Consider the following 16,903-nt stretch of genomic DNA (forward strand, 5'->3'; position numbering starts at 1 on the left):
TATATGTAGGTCAAATTTTAGTTGATCATCAATGATAATGTCCAGGAGTTTATTGTGTGTCTCTACTTCTATTAAGGTGCTATCAAGAGATGTAATGGTAAAGGATGATTTTTGGTGAGATAAAGACTTTGAGAGGAATAGTTTTCTTAAGTTGGTTTACATTTAGCCAGCTTTCTATTGAATTTAAAGATTTTTGGGTAAGAGATTGCACGTGTAGGAAAATGTTGGATGAGCGGATGATGGTTCAGTCATCAATGTACTGAATAAGGGAAGAGTGAGTGTGAGTGCAGGATGTGTGAAAACTGTTAGTGAAGATGTTGAAAAGTATAGACCCAAGAATGGAACCTTTTGGTACACCAGTTTTAATATGTTAGAGAAAGAGGAAAGCCACTTAACAGACTGCTGTCAGTTAGAAAGGTAGGTAGAAAACCAGGTCAGATTAGAGTTAGAGAAACTAAGAGCAGACATTTTATGGAGAAGTACGGCATAAGAGATGGTGTTGAAGACTTTGGAGAGGTCCAGAAAGACAGAGGATAACAGGTTATTTTTTTCTCTAGCTTTAATGATGGTATGTGTGAAGGAAAGTAGAGCAGTAGTTGTGTTGTGGTTAGGCTGAAGCCTTGGGTTGACGTGAGTACATTTCCATTTAGGAGATGTTCTAAAAGTTGTTTGTAAATGCATTTTTTGGGAATATATGAGAGAATGGGAGGGGGCAGTATTACTATGGGCCTGTAGTTTGTGAATTTTCTGCATTGTCCAACTTTGTGAAGTGGAATGATGAAAAATTGTTTCCAGCTAGATTAGGATGGAGATATGAAAGGTTATTGAGTTAGCAGCAGGTTTAAGGAATTCTGAAGGGATATTATCTACTGAGGGAGAACAGGGTTTAGGTTTGGTAAGGAGATATTTTATGTAGGTATAGGTACTGGCTTAAGAGAAAAAGTGGGTATGTTGGCAGGGAGTGAGAGCAGAGGTGTGGGCTTAGGGTTGTGAATGTTTTGTGTTAATTTACTAATGGAATCAATGAAGTAGGAGTTGACTAGAGTGCAGGTTCAGAGGGAGAAAGGTTTGGAAATGGGTTTGGTACATTGGGAGAACAAGGGTTCAGGATCTTGTTAATGGTATTCCAGAATATTTTTGGACTGTTTTGATGGTTTGTTTGAGGTTTTAGATAATAGTTTCTTTTATCTATGTTGACTTCTTTTTGTACATTTACATAGCTGTTTGTAGGTTTAAAGGTGATTGGGGGGTTTGGATTTAAGCCAATTTTTCCACGCTGTGTCCCTGTTGTGGTATAATGAGAAAGCCAAGGTGAATGGCGAGATATGACTCTCTTTTTCCCGAGGGGAGCTAGGGAGTTAACAGTATCCAGGAAAATGCAGTTAAAGTTCAAAACTGCATCCTCTAGTGGTTGGCTAAGGAGGAAGGACCAGTTTATTGAGCTAAGTATATTGCTGAACTGTAGATGTTGTTATTGTTTGAGAAACATGGTTAAGAAACAATGACCAGAAACTAGTTCTGTCAGGGTATAAATGTTTTTATTGTAACTAACATTCTAACAAAAACATCAGGGGGAGGTGTAATGATAGGGATTAAACATTGTTATGAAACTCATGATTATTACATGTTCAAGGATGACACCAATACTGTAGATTGTATAACTTTGACAATAAAGACAACTCTGGAACATATAGCAATTGTTGGAGTGTATAGGCCATCAAAGTCAAGTGTTGACAGCCTAGAGGAATTCATACATTCCTTGCATGAAACACTGCCAACAGGAAGAATAAAAGTGGCTGGGGACTTAAATTTAACAGAAACAGACTGGAATAATATTGATTCAACAACATTAGTATGGAAATTGCTTCAAATTATAAAAAAACTACCAGAGAATGGAACATACTAGACACTGTGTTCCTAAAAAATTACTATTACTTCATGTCAAGTTTTACCACCACTGATGTGCAGTGATCATGGAATTATATTTTGCTAGATAATTCTTCCAAACTGAAATATAAACCAATGCACTAAGGATTAATAAAAGATTATATGGAGGTAAAACAGGCACTATATAAAACTAACTGGAGTGATCTATTCAGTGGAAAAACTGCAAAAGAAATGCGGAAAGTTCTGAAAGAGAAATTGTTTGAAAAAATAAAAAAAAAATGTTCAATATCAGGATCTAGACACACAACTTCAGGAGTATTTATTTCCATAAGAACAAGATACGTGAATAAGATGAGAGACAAAAAAACTATAAGAAATGGAAAACAGGTCGAACTATGACTTTGAAAACTGAAATAAAGAAACTGGACAGACACATTAAAATTGATATGAAACAAGATTAAGAAAAATTGAAGAAAATTTATATAAAGATAATGAAAGATAATGACCATAATAGGAAACCGTTTTATAGATGTAGAAGATGTGGCAGGAGTACAGACGTACAAATTGATAAACTGTGTATAAACTCTAAAATTTATTCACAAACACAGCAGATTACAGACATATTTACAAATCATAAGCAAGGCAGTTTGTCTGATCAAAGGGGGTGACAAATTGTCCTACTAGCATCTAGGTGACCTCAGAAACTAAAATCAAATTAGATTATATTGAAAAAGAACTACACAAACTGGATGCAAACAAAGCAGAGGGAGGAGATGGATTGGTAATAAAAGCCTGAGAACACTTCAGCATGAACTTGCAGTACCATTGTATCTGTTATTTACAAGGTCGTACAAATGTAGGGAGATTCTTCAAGACTGGCGACATGTACTTGTTAAACTTGTCTTTAAGGGAAAGGGGAGTAGGACAAACCCAGAGTCATACAGACTCATAAGTTTACTTGCATGCTGTGGAAGTACAGTGGAGAAAGTTATAATGGATACATTTTTGTCAGAATTAGAAAGGTTGGGATTTGAAACCATATATCAGCATGCATATGTTGAAATAGATCTATTATAACCTGTAACATGATGTTCTACAACAAATTAATAACAGCCATGATGAATGAAAAACTGTGTTATGATGTACTTTACATAGATTTAACTTCAGTATTTGATAGGGTCATACACAAAACACTGATCAATAAATTAAACAACTAGGTATTGATGTGCTCTTGATAAGATGGATAGCAGCACGGCTTACAAATAGGACATGGCAAGTATCATACAGGAATCGAACAGGTGAAATTTGAGGTTACAGTAAGGGTGTCCCACAGGGTTCTATCCTAGGCCCATATTTGCTTAGATTATATTTTTCAGATCTATCTTTTTCATCTGAGTTGTTCAACAGTCTATAGCAGATTACTTGAAAATGGGTAAACTAATTATATGTGTTACAGACAGGGCATGCCTGCAAAAGATATTGACTAAACTGACCATTTGGGCAGAGGAAAATAATATGCTGATAAATACATTAAAACCTAAGCATATACGATTTGGGAGACATACATTGAAAGATGAATATATAATACAACACTCAGTGATTGAAACTGGAGTTTCATTTATGGACCTGGGTATATGAATAAATCCAGCTCTGAGTTTTTCTAATCAAATCAACCAATTGGTTAATGACAGTTATAGAACTACAGGTGTATAAAAAGATTTATAAAGTCTAGAAAATCAGAAATGATGAGGTCATTGTTTGTTAGTTACATTAGACTCAAACTCGAGTATGCGTCTAATAATATGGAAACCTTATAAGAAAACAAGCATGAATAAAATGGAAAGAGTACAGCAGAAATATACCAAAGGCATCCATGGATATGAAAAAGTAAGTTGTTAAGAAAGATTAAAATATCTGAACTTATACAGTGTTTCATATAGATATTTAAGATGGGACCTTATTTAGGTATATAGAGCATTTACAGACAATTACATCTGGGAATGATTGGGGTTATCAAAAGTAGTAGAGCATCATCAGCAATCTATGTAGAAGATTCTATAGGAATGAACTGATTCTCTGAGAGAGTAGCTGATGCATGGAATAGACTATCAAATTACATTAAAACAAGCACTAGTTTAGCTATTCTTAAGAACAGCCTGGATACTTATTGTGGGGACAATTGTTTTGGTATATTGGCAGGCTAGAAGGGCATTATTATGAAACATGTGTATGCAAGGTTAGAGGCAGATGAGGCTCAACAACTAACAGTTAAGATAGGAGGGGATGAGATTAAAACAGTGATGTATAATCAATCTTCAGGAAAGACTCCAAAATGGTATTCCTGTGGCAGTTTGGAAGTTAGGAGGGAAAAAAGTGATAAAGATCTGGAAGATTTTGTTTAACAGCATTTTGAAAAGAGGAGAAGCACCAACATATTGGAAAGAAAGCTGCAGTGGCTATATTCCCTAAGGAAGGTAAAGACCTATCAGACCAAGCTCCATACAGAACCATTCTAATTTTAAACCATGATTATAAAGTGGTTATGTCTATACTAGCTAAATGAATGACAAGGGTGTTGCCAAAACTGATATTTATGAATTATTGTGGTTTTGTGAAAAAAAGGCAAAAATTTGGCAACATGGAAGCAAAATGTAAGAAAATAGTGCTGTTTGTGGGTCTAGACATAGAGAAAACATTTGATAGAAGCATGATTTTGTAAGTACGGCACTGGAAGCATTTGCATTATCTGATGCTTTAATAAGGTTAATTAGGATGATATATTAAAGATCAGAGTCAAGAATTAAACTGGGAAGGGTCCTCTCTGATAAGTTGTATTTGAACAGAGGAATCAGACAGGGTTGTCCTCTTTCCCCTTTGTTATTTGCTTTATGTTTAGAGCCATTGGCAAAGAAAATAAGGGACTCAGAAATGCAATTGGTATGGTAATCAAAAATACTTGGCTTTATTTGGAATTGATATTATTTTGTCCCTGATAAATCCACAAAACACATCTCAGTGTTGTGTAACATTTTTGACACAGTTTCACATATTTTCAAGATATAAATTTAATAAAGATAAAAAAGAAGTTATGTATTCACCATAATGTTCCATGTTTGTTGTCCTTGATCTCGTTTTCCTTCTTGTTGGTTGGGTTCGGAGCCACCCGGCCATATTATAAAGCTCGAGAGCTTCCACTGGCTCGAGGCTAGACCTTATTCCATCATGCCTAGCGCTAGTTACTCAGATCTCGTTTGTGATAACCCATAACACTAGACCACAATATGCAGATATATAAACTATAGGCATATATAAAAAATATATCTATATGTATATACATGCATATATAAGAAAACCGTCAAGCAAGTAGAAAACTCTTAGTCTATCCAACTCATAGGGCAGGAAGGGAATCAAGACCTATATGGCCAAAGATGAATAACTCCTCTCGATCCTCCAGGAGGGGGTTGGAGGGTGGGATGCAAGAATGAAGGTGAGATCAAGGACAACAAACATGGAACGTTATGGTGAGTACATAACTTCTTTATGTTATGTTGTCCCTATCTCGCCTTCCTTCTTGTTGGTTGGGACCATGTCCCCAGCACCTTCTTCTTGGGTGGCTCAATGGAATAGACTCTTTAGGACTGTGGAACCAAAGGATGCCCTGTTCTGGGAGGCTGCATCTACTTTGTAATGTGTGCTGCACAAATTGAGTCTAAAGGCAGTCTGACCAGAAAGGCAATAGAGGAAGACAAGGCTCTGGTTGAGTGTCCTCAAATTTTTCCTGGCAGTTGTTTGTTCTGTGAGTTATAGACGTAAGAAATGGTGTTACAGACGTAAGTAATGGTGTCTGAAATCCATTTTGATAAAGTTACTTTTGAGACTGAAGTTCCCTTTTTGTTTTCTGCAAAGGATACAAACAATTGGTCAGATTGTCTGAATTCCTGTATCTTGTGCAAATAAAAACGTAAATGTCTATGAACATCCAGTTGGTGGAGTTTATACTCTGCCTTGTTGCCATGGTTCAGAAGAAGGTAGTTCTATTGACCGAGATTGATTCAGATTGAACTCTGAGGAAACTTTTGGTAGAAAGGAGGAGCTGGTTCTGAGAGAAACCCGATCTTTGTGAAAAATTAAATAAGGGGGGCAAATGGAAAGAGCTTGTAATTCTGATACCCTCCTAGCTGAGGTAATGGCGATCAAGAAAATCGTTTTCCAAGTCATTTCTCCCACATGAAAGTTGGAAATAGCAGCCAACTGAACTTGGATAGTTGCGGCTGCTGCTCCTTGATTAAAAGTTTCAGCGAGGAATTCTAGGATCTTTGAAATAGGTGCAGTAAAAGGATCAATATTATTTTTGCCTGCCCAGCATGAGAACCGTTTCCATTTTCTAATATACAGTTTTCTCCTAGAGGATTTGTGAGAGGAAATTAGTTTTTAGTCCCTTTCATTTCTTATCCTGGTCAGGCATATTTTTATCAACAAGAGGAGAAGTTTTGGGCAATAAAAATTGAAGGAATTTATCTGAGAGGGGAAGAGGGCAAGGGTTAAGTGGGATATGTTGATCCTTCCAACAGAACAAGGTGATTTAGGATTACCTGATTTGAAGGGATATTTTAGACCTACACAGCCAAGGCTCATATACATAATACAAGCAGAAGGTTATAATTCAAAATGGACAGGGATGATGATGAAGCGAGGGGGGGGTTCAAGAAATAAAGATAAGAGTGGGATTTTGAAGCAGACACTTAGAAAGAAGAAGAATAACAACCATGAATACTATATTCATAAAGTAACAGAGTATTCTAAGAACTAAGCTGACACTAGAATGGATAAAGGAGATTTTGTCAGTTGGGATGACTGCAAGTAGGGGTAGAGAAAAATAAGCAACAGGGACAGGAATTTACTGGAGAAAACTGGCAAAGGAACCAAGATATTGGGAGCAAATAAATTGAGAGGAGAAAGATAATCGAGTGGGATGAAGCCAAGAAGATGTTTGGACTGCAGACTAGTGCCTGTCTTCCCAAACATGTATTGATATTAGAATATAGCCAAAAAAGAAAATGGTAAGGGAATCTTACGAGGTTGGGAGGGCAGCCTAATGGTTAAGGTGTTTGCCTTACAAACACAAGGTGTAGGGTTTGAGTCTCACAAGGGATAATTGGCTAGGCTTAAAATGGCTTGCAAGGGCAGTTATCTTAGTACTAATCTATGAACCTATGAACGAAAGACCTGCTCTGTTGGAGGTTTTAGTCTAACTTGAACATTAACTATTGTTAAAAAGGGTCAGTTAGCAGGGCATATAAAATATTGCATGATAACTATAAGAATCAGAGTAGGTTAGAAAAGATTGGGAAGAGAGATTGGACAAGCAATCCACAAGGAAACAATGGGAGAACATATGTATGCATGGGTCCTAAGTATCTAACAAAGTCTATAAGAGAGTGTAATACGTTGGCAGAGTTTAGAAATTCCCTACAGAGTACTCTGTCAGAAATATTGGGTGAATAAATGGCTGTCAATTAGGATACGATTTTTGCCTGAACAAAGTAAGGCCTTATTAAGTTTAATCTTATTGGCTAACAAAAAGGCAATTACTAGAAAATGGAAATCAAAGTCTAAACCAATTGTATTTGAACTACTGGTCATTATAAAAGTAATAAAAGAACTGGTAGAAGGAGCTTGAAAAAAGAAAATTAGCAAATTACATAGAAATAAATGGAAACTGTGGAAACCATAGATGCAAAATAATGTTCAGGAGGAGTGAGGTTTAAGGGAAGGCAGGAGTTCAGCAATTTATGTAATATTGGACTTAAGATAATTACAAAGAAAGGACGTGTGATATTTAATGTATGTAAATGAAAAAAAAAACATTAATATGATTTGTTTTGTTTCCTGTTAATGTATGTTTGCCTATGTCTTATATGATCATTTAATAAAGGTGTTTAAAAGAAACAGGTCTTCTTTCATCTTTTCCTGGTTAGGGGTCGCCACAGCGGAACTCCGGTCCACTCAAGATTGGCAGTGGATTTCTACAGTGCTGAGTTGCCAGCCTGATGCCCAGCCTTTAAAGAAGGCACACCACTGATGCACGCACCTACCTTCATGTCTTTAAACATCACTTGATCGTGGGGAGGACATGCAGACACCACACAGAAGGCATTCCAGCCGAGAATTGAACAGGAGAACCTCTTGCTGTGAGGCGACAACGCTAACCACTGCACCACAGTGGCCTAGGTTTAAAAGAAACAGGTGTGAGAATAAATACATACATGAGGATAGATTATCTTAGTCCCATAACCCATCCCAATTAAGATAAAATAGAGGGCTCTTTGTTAGAAGTAAGGAGGTTATTGTAGTACAATGGCTGTTTCACTAAGTATTTATAAACTATATATTATGGTACTAAAATCTTGTCATAGTTAGTCATGCTGTGTATATACTTACTATGTAATACAGTACAATGGAAACCACCAAGAGACATTTGCCTCTCTTGGTAACATATTTGCAAACAAAGAGTGGAAACTCTTGGTGGAAATTACAATGAAAAGTTGTGGATTTACCAGTGGACTAAGAGAAGCTGCGGAATTACCTGCAAATATGACACATATGCCTAATGGGGGGCTGATAACTTGGTAGAAGATTTTAAGAGGGGGTCCCAAAAGCAGGTAACTTCTCCTATCACATACCATACATGCTCCAATTTAGGCAAAATCAAGCAATGGGGTTTTGGGGTAAAGGGCAAAAAAAAAAAAAAAGGAAGAAAGATGAAGTTCCTTGGTTTCAAAAGCAGTTAAAAAGGAGGACACATCTACCACCTTGAGGAGACAGCAGTCAAGCTGACTGAACAGAACACCCTATCAGAAGCGCTTACTTTTTCTCAGCACATAGGAAGTAATGGACCTCCCAGTGCTTGTTCAGCCATTGATAAATCTGGCAAACCATTCATGTTTCATCTGAGAGAAAAGGTGCAGATCACATCACCCGAAAGGATCCCTTAATGCATTCACCACCTGAATGGCAGAGTCTGTGATTTTAGACTGTGCAGTGCATACAGACTAAGTCTAAATTAATACTACCCTCCACGTATCTGTGAGAACATTTTACCTTACAGTAGAGTGAGAACACAGATTGTTGTGCACGGTGCAGAAACAGCATGCAACTATAGTAATTATCCGTATACAACATTTGTGAAATTGGATGTAATTAGCTTCTCTATGTGGTATGAAGTATGTTTACTTTTCATGGAGTTTGCAAACTTTCCAGTGCAGGGATTCTACTGTACAAAAAAAAAAACTTGATGTAACAGACATGCTTAACAATCTTTTAGGAAACCATCAAGAACAAAACACAAAGAGAAGATCATTAACAGAGTCACTGTGAGAATGTCTGAGTGGACAACAGCATGAAATAATTAAGAAAACATTTGAGGAGAGAGACGAAAGTTCAAGAACAGATATAATTACAAACATAATCTCTTATATGTTCTGCTAGAAAAGTTTGTTTTCTCAAGCAGATAAACTAGAAGGCTATTATGAATATAATATGTAGCCAGCATATGTTTCATTTAATGTGTGTGGGTCTTTCGGCTTTTCCCGGTTAGGGGTCGCCACAGCGGAACTCCGGTCCGCTAATGATTGGTAGTTGATTTTTACGTACCGGCTTGCCAGGCCTGATGCACAACCTTCAATGAAGGTACGCCCATTCATGCATGTCTCCACGCAGAAGACGCTCTAGCTGAGAATCGAACCGGACAGCGTCTTACTGTGAGGCGACAAGGCTACCGCAGCACCACCATCTGTACAGTAATTTACATTGCAATGCACCTATAACAGGAAAAGCATGTGTGAAGCCCAGTATATCAAATTCTAGTCTAATCAGTGTAAACTGCAGTGCTGTCATGCTCAGAATAAAGTACAGTCATGTAAATAAACTTACCACAATAGCAGATGTATGATCACTGCTGCAATTTCCTTAGCTATATGGGTTACATATCCTGGCAGGGATACAACAGTCAGCCCACTTTCAAAGCTTCAGGATACCATCCACACACTCAAGCTATTAGGCAGCTCAAGCTGAGCTACCTGAAAACACAGCTTTGAGCGCCAAGCCCTTCAGAGCTTCCATGCCAACTGAGAGAGGTAGGCTGAGCCCTGACAGGACACAGCATTAAAATGTATATACATGTATATACTTACCCTGGCACAATCAAAAAATAAAACAGGAATGAAGAGAGGGAGCAGCTACTGCAGCAGTGACCATTCAAACATCCGCGGTTATAGTGAGTGTACTTACACAACTGCACTATGTTCAATACATTGACCACTGCTGCAGTAGCTTTATGAGTAGGTCACCCTAACTTACAACATTTGGGAAGTGGAAGGGGAAAGGTCTGGGAACTCCTGGAGAATAGTCCTAACAAATCCTGATCAAGACCTAGAGAAGGACTCAAGCTTGCAGTGCTTTGCAACAGTAGGTACAGACGACCAAATTGCCACTTCTAGAATACTTCTAGAATCCACACCTTTCCAAAATGCAATAAATGAAGCCAAGGCCTTGGTACAGTGGGCCATGATCCTGCATGAAAGGTAATAGTCTAAAATAACCATTTGGAAATAATTTGTTGTGACGCAGGCTGTCCCTTCTTCTTACCTTCACAAGAAATGAACAACTGATCCAAAGAACTGAAAGATTCTGTTCTGTCACAATATTTCCTGAGTTATCTGTAAACATCCAAGTCATGCAGTATCCTTTCTCCCTCATTTTTAAGTTTGGGAAAGAAAACAGGAAGATGGAAATTCTTGCTTACAATAAATTCAGATATCTCTTTAGACATAAAAAAGGGTACATTCTCAAAGAAACTCTGTCTCTGTGGAAAATTATATAGGGTTGACTCACCATAACAGCTTGCAACTCAGATACTGCGTGCAGAGGTTAGAGTAATGAGTAAAACAGTTTTCCATGTTAAGAATCTCAAGTCAGCCAGATGAGTTGGTTCAAACAGAGCATGTGTTAGCTTCTCTAACACAAAATTAATATCTCAAGGAGTAGCCACTGTTTTTCCTGGCGGTCTCTTATGCAAACCCCCTTTCAAAAACATTTTCAGATGAGGATGCCTTGAAAGAGTAGAATCGATGGGTAGACATGCAGAAATGGAGGATAAATGAACCTTGACAGAGAAGTAAGAAAGGCCAAAAGACAGAAACTCACACAAATATTGAAAACTAGATAAACACTAGCTCAGAATGGGTGTGGGTCATGCTGGTGGCACCAACTACAAAACTTTTTTTTCCAGTTGCTAATATATGATTCTCTAGTAGCAGGCTTTCTTACCTCCAATAGTAACTACTGCATGTTCTCAGTAAACAGGTGCCTAAAGGGAATTAAGACCCTATCACTCAGGCAGTCATCTGAAGTTGATTGGGGTCGGGGTGTATTCAACACCCCTGTTCTTGTGTGACTTCATTCATCCTGTGAGGAAGCTTGTAAAAGACTGCCTCTGACCATTTCCAAAACAAGGGAGAACCACTGTTGGCTAGGCCAGAACTGAGTTACCATAATGATGTTGGGGGATTCCTTCTGAATCTTCAAAAGTACCCCGGATATCAGTGGAAAAGTGGAAAAGAACATCCCTGTCCAAGGAATGGAAAAGGCATCTGTCTTCCTGGTCTTCTTTCATGGAGTCCTGCAGCAGGCTTTTGCCAGCTGATTGTTCAGACAGGAGGAAAAAAAAGTCTGCTTGAAGACCTCACCACAGATGGATCAAATCTTTAAAGACTCCTGGACTAGTTGTCATTCCTGAGGATTTGCCTTTGTCCTGCTCAGCTTGTCGGCCACACAGCTTTGACTTTACAGGATGCAAGATGCCTGTAGAGTGAGGTTGTGCTATGAAGCTATATCCCACACTAACATGGGTAGTCAGGAAAGGGGGTAAGACCTGGTTCCCCTCTTTCTTGTTGATGTACCACATGACTGTGGTATTGTGTAAGAATCTGAAGAGGTCCTGAGGCCGAAAGATGATTTATAGAGTTGAGTGCCTTGATCAGAGCAAGCATTTCTTTTATATTTATCTGCTTGCATTTGTCACGGGAATCCCAAACACTTTGCTCTTTTAGCCCTCCTGAAATTGCTCCCCAACCAAAGTCCAAGGCATCTGTGGTAACTGACTGTTTTGGAGCAGGGTTGGAGAAGGGGAGACCTAGATTTAGGGAAATATACTGTCTCCACCAACTGATTTCTCTTCTGACAAGCTCCAAAACTGGGATTTGAAAAGACAGTGGGTATTGCTGCCAAGGCCAGAGGGACTACAAATACCACTGTATCTCTTTCATGTGGAGTCCTACCAGGGGTATCATGAGGCTCATGATGCCTTGAGACCCAAAATCCTGAAGTACTCCCTTGCAGTAACCACATTCTGAGTGGAAAGCCCTAGTAATAGATCTAGGTATAGATCTATTTTTTAACTGTGGAAGAAAAGCTCTTTGAACCGAGGTGTCTAGCTGACACCCCAGAAATATAATCATGTGTGGTGGAGTTAAAAAAGATTTCTGAAAGTTATCTTGGAATCCCAGCTTGTGTAAGAGTTCTCTCACTCAAATGAGAGATTCCTGACACTTTGAAAAATATTATGTAAAGATCAGCAAGTAGACTAAATATGATAACTGTGAACAACCTGTAGCCTGCAATGAGCTAGACACTTTGTGAACACTCTTGGTGCAGTGGATAGTCCAAGAGGTAAGGCAGAGAACTGATAATGTGATCCAGACACACAAAACTGCAAGAGCTGCCTGAAGTAGGGATGAACAAGGATGTGATGATAATCATCTTTTTAAATATGGGGTGACAGGTTGTGAAGTGACATCAAATTCAGAATTGCTCTCCAAGCAATGTATTAATTTGGCATCAAAAACATCCTTGAATAAAATCCTTTCCCAACCTTGAAAGGAGGATCTGGCTCTATCACTCCCTGAGAAAATGTGTTTAAGGACAGGAAGAAATAAAGGAGTCTGGTCTGGTAGATGAGGCATTACCCCCTCCAAAGGAGTAATGTCCTCCCTCTGTGATCTGTAACCTTGATGAATAACCTTTAGAACCCATTTGTCTAAAACTCTCTGTTGCTGAAGACAGAAGTGGGGATTCAGACTTTCTGAAAGGGAAAAGGGACTGCCAGGGTGGGAATGGAGGACAGGGTCCCCTAGACAGTCATTCTGAATTATTGGACTGTCCTTGGTTTTGGGGGGTTCTTGTATTCCTTGGAATCCCCTTGTCATTTTTTCTTAAATGTCTGTTTACCAGCATTTTGCTGAGAATATTTATTTTGTTTCTTGCCAACATTGGACAAGGGGTTAAAGAATTCCTTAGAAAGAAGCAGAAGAGCTGGAAAATCTTAGATATTCCCTGTATTAGCTTACCTTCTCATCACACTTTTTGATAACCTATAAAGCAGAGGAACAAAAAACTAAATCCTTATCCAAAGAAGAATGTGAAATCATATTTTCACATCATATGGAAGGTTCTGAAAACACAGCCAGGCAAACCTCCTCAAAATGGTACCAGTGGCCATAGCCCTGGAAGAAGTATCAACAGAGTCATACACATACTTCAAATAATGAGTTGTGACCTGTAAAATGGAAGAAATTATACAATTTCAAGCATATTTTTTCTCACAAAGAAACTACATACAAACATTCCTCATACTCTCATAATTAGTCAGAATAAACGTTAACATATGAGCCTCACAATTCAAAATTCTGAACTCAGACTTGCACATGCACACAATTTTTCCCTACTTATTAATTATCTTCCCATCCTTGTCAGAGAGTGCACAACTGGAATTAACTAACTGTTTAGCAGCAGTTGGATTAATTAAAGCTATAGTTGCTAGGTCAGATTTGGGTATAAAAACTTCAATTGTTGAGAAACTTTATACAATCTATCTGCGTTTTTAGCGGGAGCAGCCTGTCAGTAGAATTACAGGTAGTGACACACATCCTCCAAAGCTGACAGCACTGGAGGAATAGGTGAAGGTTCTGGAAATTCCATCAGTAACAACTCTTAGTATTTTCTGAGGGACTGAGAGTAATGTCCCTTGTATACTGTATGTCTCAAGCTGTTTGCTGGATGAGGAAAAATTTGCTGCTATTCAGTGTAAAACTCTTTGGCTACTTAGTGAATAATGGTGCATCATAAATCAATGTGTCGTAGACAGACTATTACGCCATATTGCGAATGCCACCATTAAAGTGCAAGAACATTTTTATAAAAGGAAGATCGCTATGAGAAAGGGATGTATGACATAAAATAAGGTAGCTGTTAGTTACATGTCAGGCCTCCAAGGACATTCCCGAACTACACTGATGCACTGTGTAGCACCAGGAGGATACACAACAGATATTCTCAGCACTGTACTGCTTAGTGGTTTACCAGGCACTTCTGAGTTCTATTCAGACAAAATAGGATGTGACTGTGCATTCTGGCAGCTACTACAATTCATTTCTATAAATCACAGTAGTCCCTGGAGCACAGCAAACACTGTGTATACAAGATGCATGCATGTATCACATCCTGTCTTCATGAATCCCTAGGCCTGTTCCTCCCAAAATGCATTAACACAATGGTGGTGTTATGAACAGATATCACCGCACACCTAGTCATGGTAAAGTGCTTGCCTTATCCACTGAGTTCATGCAGACATGGCCTTTGTATGTAAATACGTAGATATATATATATATATATATATATATATATATATATACATATACACACACATATTTATATGTATATGTGTGTGTATGTGTGTGCATATATTATTTATGGCTATATGAAAATTTATTGAATAGTGGCATGCTGAAAGTCAAAATTCTGAACACAAAATCTTGAAAAAGTAAAAATGTTGAAACTTTACAATGCTGAAGTCAAAATATCACTAATTCCAGACAAGTACTACACATATACATTGCGCCAGTACACAGCCAGTCAGCAAACAATGTCACTCCCTTATTAGTAAAACTCATAAACAAGTGCTAACATGGGTCCTGCAGAGGGGGCAAGTGCAGCTCTTTGTACATATCAAGGAGTAAGTATTTTGATTTAAGGAAATTTAACATTTCATCATTTTGACATTTTAACATTGCACATTAATTTTTATAGCGTTCATTATAAGACTTTTCAGTAACTTGACATGGGGACATTACTTACACTTACATACACACAAACACACACACATGAGCATACATATATGTGTGTGTGTGTGTGTGTGTGTGTGTGTGTGTGTGTGTGTGTGTGTATATGTATATATATATATATATATATATATATATATATATATATATATATATATATATATATACAGTATTTCCCTGAAAATAAGACCAGGTCTTATATTCTTTCTCCCGGCGAAATGCGCATTAGGGCTCATTATCAGGGGATACCTTTTTTACCCGCACTGTACAACAATCTACCTTTATTCAGTTATTCATGTACAAAAATTTACATTAATTAATGAACACAAAGCAACATTTCTTCATGTACAAAAATCAACATTTATTCATGTACACAAATTGACATTTATTTTGTACTTTTCTATTAATGAACAACAGTTCTAATAAAGGGTTGGCAGTTATGTGAGAATTCTACATAAACAGTGCAACAAACATTTCAACTCCAGAATATCTGCACTTTGACTTTCACAGTTATTAAAATACAGTCATGTCATCTTCTTCTGGGCCATTGTCATAAGTGTCCAAATTTCCCCGAATTTCGGCCTGAATTTCTTGTGACTCCATTTCCTGTAGCACCATTGGCCCCAGTCTGTCATGCCTAGCAATTGAGCTCTTCTTAAATGAGCACTGCTTGTCCAAGTAGCCTGCTCGTAGTGCATTGGCAACACAGCTGTCAGTGATTTTATCCCATGAATTTTTCACTCAAGTCACGACCTCTTGCAGGCTAGGCTTCACAAAGTTTCCATGCTGATTTCTCTCCATTCTATTTTCAATGTAGTCATTGAGTTCCATGCGCAAATGGTCCTTGAATGGCTTGTTTATTGCAATATCAAGAGTCTGGAGATAGGCAGTCATTCCTGCGGGAATCATTATTTGATATATTCTCCTCCGTGCTAGGAATTTCTTCATTTCTTTACCGCAGTGAGTGCTGGCTGAATCCCAGACTATCGCCACCTCGCAAAACAAGTGGCAGCATTACATCAACCCACTTCCTTATAACTGCTTGTGTGCACCAGGCTTTTTCGGTTTTAAGAATGTAAATGCCTGAAACATGTTCAATCTTATCTTTCCTGCCCTTACTAATGATTAGAGGTGGGGTTTTCTTTACATCTAGACGAACTGTCAAAATACAGGTAACACGTACACTCTCGTAACCAGTGGAGGGAAGGTAGATTGACAAGGTACCCCTCTGATCAATTGTTGTTTGACATCCTTGGCCCATAAACACTGCAGTTTCATCCACAGCAATCAAGTTGGAGAGTTGGTATTTAGAAAAGTCAGTTCCATCAATAAAGGACATGAACGCAAGTGCACGTTTAATAACTTCAGTATCTTTCAGCTTGAACAGTGTTGTTGATCTTCTTAGAGACAGTTCATATCGCTGAAGGAAGCCATCCAGCCAAAGTTGCGATACTTTGAATTCTTCTGCGGATATTTCTAACTGTGGTACTATTGCAAGGGCAAATGCTTGAATATCAGCCCTTCGCACAACCAAAGCCTTTGCTCTCCTATTAGCAATCCACTCACAGATGATGTCTTAAAGCTCAGGAAATAATGGTTGCTGACCTGATCCACACTTACACTTCTTAGCATTTCCCTCGTTGGCCTGTTGACTGAGGTTAACGTACGCTGCTCACCATTTTTGGACCATTCAGAGATCTAACTTCTTCTCTTTACAGAAAGCCATCAGGTTCTTTCCACAGGAGTCCTCCACGACTCCTTTCTTGTACTCGACGGAATAGCGCTTTCTTTTTGCACTCATCTTGTCTGGGGGAGGGGTTAATTGAAGACTTACGCGACCG

At 38.2% G+C, this 16,903-nt stretch overlaps 1 protein-coding gene across 3 annotated transcripts in view; it reads right to left on the reverse strand.

Annotated features, from left to right (window-relative positions):
- Nucleotides 1-16,903, reverse strand: part of LOC122816582 (SEC14-like protein 5) — a 1,360,693-nt gene that overhangs the window by 677,982 nt on the left and 665,808 nt on the right. The window lies entirely within an intron of this gene.

This window comes from Protopterus annectens, chromosome 12.part0, assembly GCF_019279795.1.
Source record: "Protopterus annectens isolate FY-2018-M chromosome 12.part0, PAN1.0, whole genome shotgun sequence".
NCBI classification, from domain to species: Eukaryota; Metazoa; Chordata; order Ceratodontiformes; family Protopteridae; genus Protopterus; species Protopterus annectens.